Source organism: Pan troglodytes, chromosome 1 (assembly GCF_028858775.2).
Source record: "Pan troglodytes isolate AG18354 chromosome 1, NHGRI_mPanTro3-v2.0_pri, whole genome shotgun sequence".
Classification (NCBI taxonomy): Eukaryota; Metazoa; Chordata; class Mammalia; order Primates; family Hominidae; genus Pan; species Pan troglodytes.
Window position 1 is genome coordinate 96,795,708 of NC_072398.2, and position 11,286 is coordinate 96,806,993.

The following is an 11,286-nucleotide window of genomic DNA, read 5'->3' on the forward strand; positions in this document are numbered from 1 at the left end:
AGGTAATTTATACATTCAATGCCATCCCCATCAAGCTACCAAATGACTTTCTTCACAGAATTGGAAAAAACTACTTTAAAGTTCATATGGAACCAAAAAAGAGCCCGTATCGCCAAGTCAATCCTAAGCCAAAAGAACAAAGCTGGAGGCATCATGCTACCTGACTTCAAACTCTACTACAAGGCTACAGTAACCAAAACAGCATGGTACTGGTACCAAAATAGAGATATAGATCAATGGAACAGAACAGAGCCCTCAGAAATAACGCCACATATCTACAACTATATGATCTTTGACAAACCTGAGAAAAACAAGCAATGGGGAAAGGATTCCCCATTTAATAAATGGTGCTGGGAAAACTGGCTAGCCATAAGTAGAAAGCTGAAACTGGATCCCTTCCTTACACCATATACAAAAATTAATTCAAGATGGATTAAAGACTTAAACGTTAGACCTACAACCATAAAAACCCTAGAAGAAAACCTAGGCATTACCATTCAGGACATAGGCATGGGCAAGGACTTCATGTCTAAAACACCAAAAGTAATGGCAACAAAAGCCAACATTGACAAATGGGATCTAATTAAACTAAAGCGCTTCTGCACAGGAAAAGAAACTACCATTGGAGTGAACAGGCAACCTACAAAATGGGAGAAAATTTTCACAACTTACTCATCTGACAAAGGGCTAATATCCAGAATCTACAATGAACTCAAACAAATTTACAAGAAAAAAAAAATGACCCCATCAAAAAGTGGGCAAAGGACATGAACAGACACTTCTCAAAAGAAGACATTTATGAGCCAAAAAACACATGAAAAAATACTCACCATCACAGGCCATCAGAGACATGCAGATCAAAACCACAATGAGATACCATCTCACACCAGTTAGAATGGCAATCATTAAAAAGTCAGGAAACAACAGGTGCTGGAGAGGTGTGGAGAAATAGGAACACTTTTACACTGTTGGTGGGACTGTAAACTAGTTCAACCATTGTGGAAGTCAGTGTGGCGATTCCTCAGGGATCTAGAACTAGAAATACCGTTTGACCCAGCCATCCCATTACTGGGTATATACCCAAAGGACTATAAATCATGCTGCTGTAAAGATACATGCACACGTATATTTATTGCGGCACTATTCACAATAGCAAAGACTTGGAACCAACCCAAATGTCCAACAATGATAGACTGGATTAAGAAAATGTGGCACATATACACCATGGAATACTATGCAGCCATAAAAAGTGATGAGTTCATGTCCTTTGTAGGGACATGGATGAAGCTGGAAACCATCATTCTCAGCAAACTATCGCAAGGACAAAAAGCCAAACACCGCATGTTCTCACTCATAGGTCGCAATTGACCAATGAGAACACATGGACACAGGAAGGGGAACATCACACACTGGGGCCTATTGTGGGGTGGGGGGAGGGGGGAGGGATAGCTTTAGGAGATATACCTAACGCTAAATGACGAGTTAATGGGTGCAGCACACCAGCATGGCACATGTATACATATGTAACTAACCTGCACATTGTGCACATGTACCCTAAAACTTAAAGTATAATAATAATAAAATAAAATAAAAAGAAAAACTGCATGAAAAACTCAAATATGCACAGCAAAAACACCACAGTATACACAGGACTAAATTTTAAAGCAAGTGCATGGAATGCTGAATCAATCTTACACACAGTTTCCAATATTAAACTGATATTTATTTTACTTGAGGATGATGGAAATGTCCAAAAAGCATGATTATGAGAGGGTAAAATGTCCATCCTTACATATTTTTGTATGCCAACTAGTAGAGTCCTAAAAAATTAGCACTTAGAAAATACTTAGTAAAAACAGCTTTTAAAAGTTCACCTAAGAGATACATAAAATTAACCTGTTTTTCATGACAATTTATTCTCCCTGGTTATCTCCAGATTCAGTTTTCTGTGCCTCTTCAGCTTTAGTTTCATCATTTTCAGCTGGTGCAGTACCTTCCTTTCCAGCTTCCTACTTTTCCTTTCTTCTCTTTAGCACCTCTGCTAACCTTTGCTCCAGGTTCTTTCTTAGCAGATGTTTTTCTTGGTTTGGGTCCAGGTTTTGGTGGAGGAGGTTTTGCTGACAATCTGGGAGACCATCTTGTGGGCTCCTGTTTAGTTACTTTGGAGCCATCTTTGCCCTCTGTATTCTCTGGAGACTTTCTCTTCTGCATAGTGGCTATGTCGGTGGAGCAAAAAGTAAAGCAACGGGCTGGAACTGCTGGCGCTGCCTCTGGATGCTGCTTCTGCCGCTGCAGCTGCTCATGCACAGGGCATGGCATAGCCCCTATCTATTTATTTTTGATTCAAATATTTTTGTTGGCTCTTGCAGAGCTCATAAGTCCCAGTCACATTGGATTGGTCATAGTGTGTAAAATGGCCCTGTCCTCAGGGACACTCAGGGCTGAAGACTCACTACAAGGCCCAGAAAACCTCTTTCACCAGGTAGCTTCCCAGTCTGCATAGACAGCAAGTATACTGTGCTGCTGTCCCCTGGTGGCAGTTACAACTAATACCTGTAAAGGAGCTCTGGTAGTAAATGTGATTTTGCTGGAATAGGAAGGAAGGTGGCATCAGACGTGGGAATGGGCTCAGTGGTGTGGTCTTGGGCACAGCAGCACCCAGAGTAAGTGGCCCTGAACCCTCAATAGTGAAGCTACCAGTAGTGAGAGCAGCCCCAGGCTGCTCTGAGCCTTGGGGCTGAGTGTGTGTGTGTGTGCATGCGTGTGTGTGTGTGTGTTTAAGGAGTGCCCTTCATGGAGCCACTCCTACTGGCAACTGTCTTCCAGCAACTATACATCTACATCATTTCCAGGGCCTTGGCACACTGTGTGAGGATGTCCTGATTATCCCACCTGGGAAAGCACATTTCTGGAGCAGTCCCTACAGAGAGGCAGGGAGGTCAACATCCTGTGGCTCTCCCTCCTCAAGGCAGAAAGTGATGGTCTGTGCACTTCTCCTAGGAGCCCTGAGACCAAGGCTATAGCCTGCTGTTGTCCTGGTCACTCACAGAAGGCTGTGGATTCAACTCCCAGGACTGATGTAGGCCACCACTCAGCTCTGTGTGACACGTCCTCAGTGTTCCCCATTTATCCACGAGCTACAAATAATTAATAAATGATGATTCCCTTGGCCACATCTTTAGAAAGTAAGCAGAGTTCGGGCTGGAATGAGCACATCCTATTCTTACCTACTTCCATTCAATGGAGGGAAAAAAAGCTAAGAAACTAAAGCTGCCGAATGGCTTTGCCCCTAGGGTCTGCATGAGTGGTGAGAGGCTTACAGATCCACAAGGCCCAGTTCTTTTAGAGGGGATGAGGGTGAGGGTGTGGGCCTGTTGGAACAGACAAGGCTAAACTTTCAAGGCTGCATCACCTCCTATCCATCATGGCTGAAAGGGGCCTCTGGACCTTCTTTTCACAGCACTAAATACCCTCCAGGGGAGAGGCTCCCCATTCCATGGTACTATCGGGTGGTTATGAGCCCATGGCTCTGGGTGAAATGCAGAGAAGACACTGGTTCTGGTTTATCTAGGGATTCTCTGGAAAAGAGCTGATACTAGAAAGTGACAAAAAGAGGAATACTTTTTGGAGAGGTGTCCTGGGTGGCAACATAGTAACATGTACTTTTGGAATTCTCTGGTGTTCTGTTTAGAAAAGAAAAGTAAATCAGTTAGGTAACCAGAGAGCCAGGTGGTGTACCAGACCCAGGATTTTTGTGTTTGTTTTGGATTTTTTTTCCTCTTATTTTTAGTTGATACATAATAATTGTACATATTTATGGGGTATAGAGTAATATTCTGATACATATACACAGTGCATAATGATCAAATTAGGGTAATTAGCATATCCATCACCTCAAACAGTTGTCACTTATTTGTGTTAGGAACATTCAGAATCCTCCCTTCTAGCTTTTAGAACATAGACAATAAATTATCGTTGACTATATTCACCATACAATGCTATAGAACAAGGGTACCCAAGTCCATGGTCTGTTAGGAAACAGGCCACACAGCAGGAGGTGAGCGGCAGCAGAGTGAGCATTACCGCCAGAGCTCCGCCTCCTGTCGAACACTATTGTGAACTGCACATGCAAGGGATCTAGGTTGCATGATCCTTATGAGAAGCTAAGACCTGATGATCTGAGGTCGAACAGTTTCATCCCTAAACCATCCCCACAGCCCTTGGGGACCTTGGAAAAATTGTCTTCCACAAACCAGTCCCTGGTGCCAAAATGCCGGAGCCTGCTACTGTGGAACATTAGAATTCACTCCTCCTATCTAGCTGTAATTCTGTATCTGTTAAGCAACCTCTCCCAATCCTCCCCGCCCCTCTACTCTTTCCAACCTCTAATGCCCCCAATTCTACTCTCTACTTCCATGGGATCAATTTATTTTTACCCCCACATGCGAAAAAGAACACGTGGTCTTTATCTTTCTGTTCCTGACATTTCACTTAATGTAATGTCCTCCAGGCTCATCCATGTTGCTGTGAATGACAGGATTTCATTCTTTTTTAGACTGAATAGTATTTCATTTTGTATATACACACACGGTCATTATCCATTCATTTGTTGATGGACATTTAGGTTGATTCCATGTCTTGGCTACTGTGAATAGTGTGGCAAAAAACATGCAGTTGCAGGTATCCCTTTGAGATACTGATTTCCTTTTCTTTAGATACATCCCGGGTAGTGGGACTGCTGAATTATATGGTAGTTCTATTTTTAGTTTTTTGAGAAAACTTCGTACTGTTTTACATAATGGTTGTACTAATTTACATTCCCACCAACAGTGTATAAGAGTTCCCTTTTTTCCACATCCTCACCAGCATTTGTTATTTTTTGTCTAACAGTCCTTTTAACTGGGGTAAAATGATATCTCATTGTGGTTTTGATTTTCATTTCCCTAATGACTAGTGATGTTGGGCATTTTTTCATATAGCTGTTAGCCATTTGTCTGTCTCCTTTTGAGGAATGTCTCTATTCAGATCCTTTGCCCATTTTTAATAGGATCATTTGTTGTTGAGTTGAGTTCCTTGTATGCTTTGGATATTAGTCCCCTATCAGTGAATAGTTTGCAAATATTTTCTCCCCTTCTACACGTTGTCTTTTTACTCTTTTGTTTCCTTTGCTGCGCGGAAGCTTTTTAGTTTAACATAGTTCCATTTGCCTATTTTTGATTTAGTTGCTTGTCCTTTTGAAGTCTTAGCCATAAAATCTTTGTTCAGACCAATGTCCTGAAATATTTTCCCTGTTTTCTTTCAGTAGTTTTATAGCTTTGAGTTTTATGTTTAAGTCTTTAATCCAGTTTGAGTTGATTTTCATATATGGTAAAAGATAGGGGTCTAGTTTCAGTCTTCTGTAAATGGTTATCCAGGTTTCCCAGCACTATTTATGGAAGAGGGTGTCCTTTCCCTAGTGTATGTTCTTGGTAACTTTGCTGAAAAATCAACTGGCTGTAAATATGTAAACTTATCTCTGAGTTCACTGTTCTATTCCATTGGTCTATGTCCAACCCAAGGTTTTTCTCAGGCTTTGTATAATTTTGTACTGAGCAAGCAGGAACTCAGTCAATGCATATTTTTAAATTTCCTAAATAAAGAAATACAAATCCTTTTTTAAAGTAAGAAAAATTAGCTATGAACCATCATATATTTATCACAGAGAAATCAAAAAAGACACAAGCAAAGAGATTAATATTTTAAAAAACCAATACCAGAAATAACCACTGTTATTTAATTCCTCTAGACCCTCTTCTACATGCAAATTACCATACAGACATCTATATGAAAGTGTATGTCTATATGTGCAAATTTATATGTAAATTATATCTATAAATTGTATATCTATATGCAAAACATACACAATATAGACCTTTTGCAAACTATATATGCATATACACCTATATACTATACAAATATGTATGATTGTGGAATAGCTTCTATGGACTATTTTCAGTGATTTAGGGCAGCCCATGTTAGTAAAGTTTGGTGGTTAGGACTGTGTGCTTGGGAGCAAGTTTACCTAAGTTCAAACCTCGGCTGTGTACCTTAGAAGAGATGTGTCCTTGATCAAGGCACATGCGTTAATTATCTCATCTCTAAAGTGGAGAAAATAATGGTATTTCCTCACAGGTAGTTGTGAGAATAGCTAAATCCATATATTTATTTAAAAGTGCCTGACACATGGCAGGGTAAGCCCTCAACAAGTCTTTTTTTTTTTTCATCAACTTTCATTTCCTGGGGTACATGTGCAGGATGTGCAGATTTGTTACACAGGTAAGCATGTGCCATGGTGATTTGCTGCACAGATCAACCCATCACCTAGGTATTAAGCCCCAGCATCCATTAGTAATTCTTCCTGATGCTATCCCTCCCTGCTCTGCCAGACCCCAGTGTGTGTTGTTCCCCTCTGTGTGTCCATGTGTTCTCATCATTTAGCTCCCACTTATAAGTGAGAACATGTGGCATTTGATTTTCTGTTCCTGCATCAGTTTGCTGAGGATAATGGCTTCCTGCTCCATCCATGTCCCTGCAAAGGACATGATCTCCTTCCTTCCATCTTATGACTGCATAATATTCCAGGGTGTTATGTACTAACATTTTCTTTATCCAGTCTATCAAAGAAACTATCATCGGAGTGAATAGAAAACCTACAGAGGGGGTGAAAAATTTTGCAATCTATCCATCTGACAAAGGTCTAATATCCAGAGTCTACAGGGAACTTAAACATACTTACTAGAAGAAAACAAACAACCCCACTAAAAAGTGGGCAAAGGACATGAACAGACACTTCTCAAAATAAGACATTCATGCAGCCAACAAACATGAAAACAGGACCAACATCACTGATCATTAAAGAAATGCAAATCAAAACCACAATGAGATACCAATCATCTCACTCCAGTCAGAATGACAATTATGAAAAAATCAAGAAACAACAGATGTTGGCGAGGTTGTGGAGAAAAAGGAACGCTTTTACGCTGTTGGTGGGAGTGTAAATTAGTTCAAACATTGCAGAAGGCAGTGTGATGATTCCTCAAAGATCTAGAAGAAGAACTTCCATTTGACCTAGCAATCCCATTACTGGGTATATACTCAAAGGAATATAAATCATTCTATTATGAGGATACATGCACTTGTTTGTTCATTGCAGCTCTATTCACAATAGCAAGGACATGGAATCAACCCAAATGCCCATCAGCTATAGACTGGATAAAGAAAATAAGTTTTAAGTGAAGCATTTTTAAGGCCATTTATAAAGCAAAGAATGTTTAAAGAAAGAGAAAAAGATACAAATGGTCCTAATCAGACAGACCATCACCCAATATAGAAGATTCTCATGGGCTAGACTTTCATTCTATGAATATAATTGTGGCTTCTAGCAGGTGTTCTAGACCACAGCTCAACCTGGGGATTTCCATCTCAAAGAAAACCTAAGGACTAGGGCTAAATCCATGTATTATTCTAAATGTACCAATGTAACACCAACCCTCCTGCCTTCTCTCCCAAGCCCCTGTCCTGTCCATCAGCTTCTCACTGTTCCATTTCTCTCCCACTCAAAACTAAGCTGCTAGATAAGAGGATATGAAATCAATCTCTAATTGGCTTATTTTCCCACAGGATTCAGGCAGAGGAAGGGAGGGCATGTGTCACTGGAGAGGGCATAGTCAATCATTTCCAATTATTGCATCTGACTTAGAGAGGAACATTTAACAAACTAAAACAATTGGAGCCACAATTGACAAGAAAAACCTTTTTGTTGTTTTATGATACATTTCATCATGTGTCATGACATACTCATCATTTAGGTTCTTTTTATTTTTATTTCAAGAGGAAGTCACTATCTGCAGAGGAAAATTCCCATATGCAGGCTGAAATCTACCTCATTTTTCAACACTAATCCCAAATATAAATAGTCACAAATAATACAGAATGCTATGTTATATGCTGATTTGTATATTACTATGAATTTGTGAACACCAGATTTGTGCTAGCCATAATGTAAAATGAACCAGACTTAGGCTCTAGCCTAAGGAGCTCTAGTCAAGGAGCTAGCATGAAGTTAATAGATGAGAAATATATTGAAATAATCAAGGAATCTTAGCTCAGAGTGCAAAAACCCATGCCCTCTACCTGTGAACTCCCAAACTAATCTTAGCCTTTATATAGTTCCAGATAGCTCTATTACAGCCATCATCAATTCTGCAAATGGCTTTTTGGGCCACATTTTCAGGTGCAGAGAAATATATTTGTAAAGGAACTCTACTCTTCATAACCATAACCTCCCTCTCCCAAAGCAACCTCTCTCATTTCATCAGGGATCTTTTTCCACTGCCTGCTACTCACAACAAACACATAGTTGCCCTCATAAAACAGACAACTAAAATCCACTTCTGTGTTCCATGATACACCAGCCAGGAACTCACTCTTCTAATTACCATCAATTTCATGATAAGATTAAAAGCCATACCTACTGTTGAAGTGTCTGTTTGTCTTATAAATAAATGTCGTAAAATTCAATTACACCACCTTACCCACAATCAATAAAAAATTCAGTCACACCTTCACGTAACAAAGGGCGTTGTTTATCTCAAAATTAAACAGCAATGCAGGAATGTGTGGTAAACCACAGACATATTTTTTTCAAGCCATGACCTGATCTTTCTCACTTAACAGGTTCTGGCATTCTGCCTCTCCTCTAGGGTTTTGCTATCAGATTAATCTGTTGATTTCTCTGCTCTACACACTTACATAAGCACCTAGGTGGATGTGGGCCTGCAGGTGGCTCTGCTGTTATTTGTGGTATCTGTTGAAACCAATCAGTTTATCCAGCTTGGTGGCATACCACAAGTGCTAAGCCCACACTTCTTCAGAGGAAAATTTGGCCATCAAATGGAGGCACCTTTCATTCCCCCTACACAGAATGGCAACCCTAACCTCTCCCAAGACCCAAGAACTAATAATAAAATTTGGATATGCCAAGCTTTTTCAGTTTTGAATTTGAAATTTATCTCCCCTCTTCTATCTCAGAGTGCTGATCATCTCCTGAGAGCATCATGGTGTAGTAGAAAGATGCCAGTGTCAGAGGGACAGATAGACCTGGGTTCAATCCTGGCTCTGCCACCTACCATCTGTGTGGCTTTGGATCTAAGGCTCTTTCTGAGCTTTGGTTTCCTCACTAGAAAATGAGAATTATAATATTTCCCTCAAGAAAGGTTGGGGTATTACTAGTATATGTCAATCAACTTTCACGCAGAGATGTTCCACAAATATTGGTGCCCCATTCTCTCCCTTCTCCCATCTGCACCGCATCTTCCCACACTCACCAACGTACTCTCCTATTTTCTCACACAAGAAATTGCCAGTTTCTATTATTTTCCTCCAATAAGCCTTCCCAAATCCTCCTTTTAACCTGCCCCTTTTACCTACAACCTCCAAAGTTCTTGGGAAGCCAGGACCACAAATGTATTGTTGGTGGCTCAGTTACCTGGGACAACACATCGCAAAAAGAATGAATTATTTTTTGAGAAATGTGGAGTGAGATGGGCTAGACACTACTGGAGGGGTACTAAATTGGAGCAAACCTTATAAAAATTATGAATATACAACAAGGTTTTTTAAAATGTTCATAGCTCTGACTCAGTAATCTTACCTCTAGGAGTTTATCATATTAAGGAAATTATCAGATAAATATTCAAAGATTTGTGTATATGATGTTCATTACAGTATTGTAATAGTGAAAATTTGGAAGCAATCAAAATATCCAAGAACAGAATACTGAAATATTGGAGTAAATACTAGGCCATCATTAAAAACCATCATTTAAGAGTCTATAATGACATTGGAAAATGCTTACAATTTGACACAAAATTATGAGTTTATCATCAATTTTAACACTATATTATAAAAACATAAAATTGTGATATATAATCTAGCAATTTCACTTCGGGTTATATACTCAAAAGAAGTGAAAGCAAGAACTAGAACAGTTTTTTTTTCTTTTTTTTTAAAGTGTTTTATTGATACATATTAGTTGTACATATTTGGCAATAGAATAGATATTTGTATGCCAACATTCATGGCAACAATATTCATAACAACCAAAAGGTGGAAGCAGCCCTGATGTCTATCAAATGAGTGAAAAGATAAGCAAAATGTGTTGTAAACACATACAATGGAGTATTGTTCAGACTTAAAAAGGAAGGAAATTCTGACACATGCTACAACCTGGATGACCCTTGAGAACATTATGCTAAATGATGTAAGCCAATCACAAAAGGACAAATACTGCATGTATAATTTCACTTATGTAAAGCACCTAGAGCCATCAAATTCATACAGAAAGTAGAATTGTGATTTCCAGAGCCTGGGAGGAGGGAGGAATAGGATGTTAGTTTGGAAAGATAAAATATTTCTGGAGATAGATGGTGGTCATGGTTGCACAATGAATAAAGGAGGAAATGGTCTTCTTCTACGTCATGCAGCTAAATCACACCTTTAAAATTGGATTCAGCTAAGGGTGACATATAAAGAAAGATATTAGTAGGCTGAAATGCATTTTAAAAGAAAGCACTGGGATTATAAACCATGTCATAAGAGGAAGGTTTGAAGGAAGCAGTGATATTTAGACTGAACAAATGATTCACAAGATTCAAAGGGAGCAGGACAGTGGTAGAATGCAGGAAGTATAGGATAGGTCCTCATGTAGATATCATGTGTACCACAGTATGAAATGCACTAAACGAGTGGATAAAGAAACTGTGACATACATATACATATATATATAATACATATAAACACACACACATACACATACACATATATATGATGGAATACTATGCAGCTATAAAAACTAATGGAATTAATGTCAGTCACAGCAATCTGGATGATATTGGAGACTATTATTCTAAGTGAAGTAACACAGGAATGGAAAATCAAACATCAGATGTTCTCACTTATAAGTGGGAACTGAGCTATGAGGATGTAAAGACACAAAAATGACACAATGGACTTTGGGTACTCAGGGGAAAATGGTGGGAGGGGGGTAAGGGATAAAAGACTACAAATTGGGTTCAGTGTACAGTGCCCGGGTGATGGGCGCACCAAAAGTCTCACAAATCACAACTAAAGAACTTACTCATGTAACCAAATGCCACCTGTTCCCCAAAAACCTAGGGAAATAAAATTTTTAATGGAATAATGGATCATCATGGAGTCTGTCATTACAATGGTCACCCTGAAGCCAAA

The 11,286-nt window shown here is 39.3% G+C and overlaps 1 pseudogene; it reads right to left on the reverse strand.

The window, feature by feature from the left end:
* Positions 1–1,905: 1,905 nt before the first annotated feature.
* LOC100615044 (high mobility group nucleosome-binding domain-containing protein 3-like) lies at positions 1,906–2,270 on the reverse strand (annotated as a pseudogene).
* Positions 2,271–11,286: the final 9,016 nt, after the last annotated feature.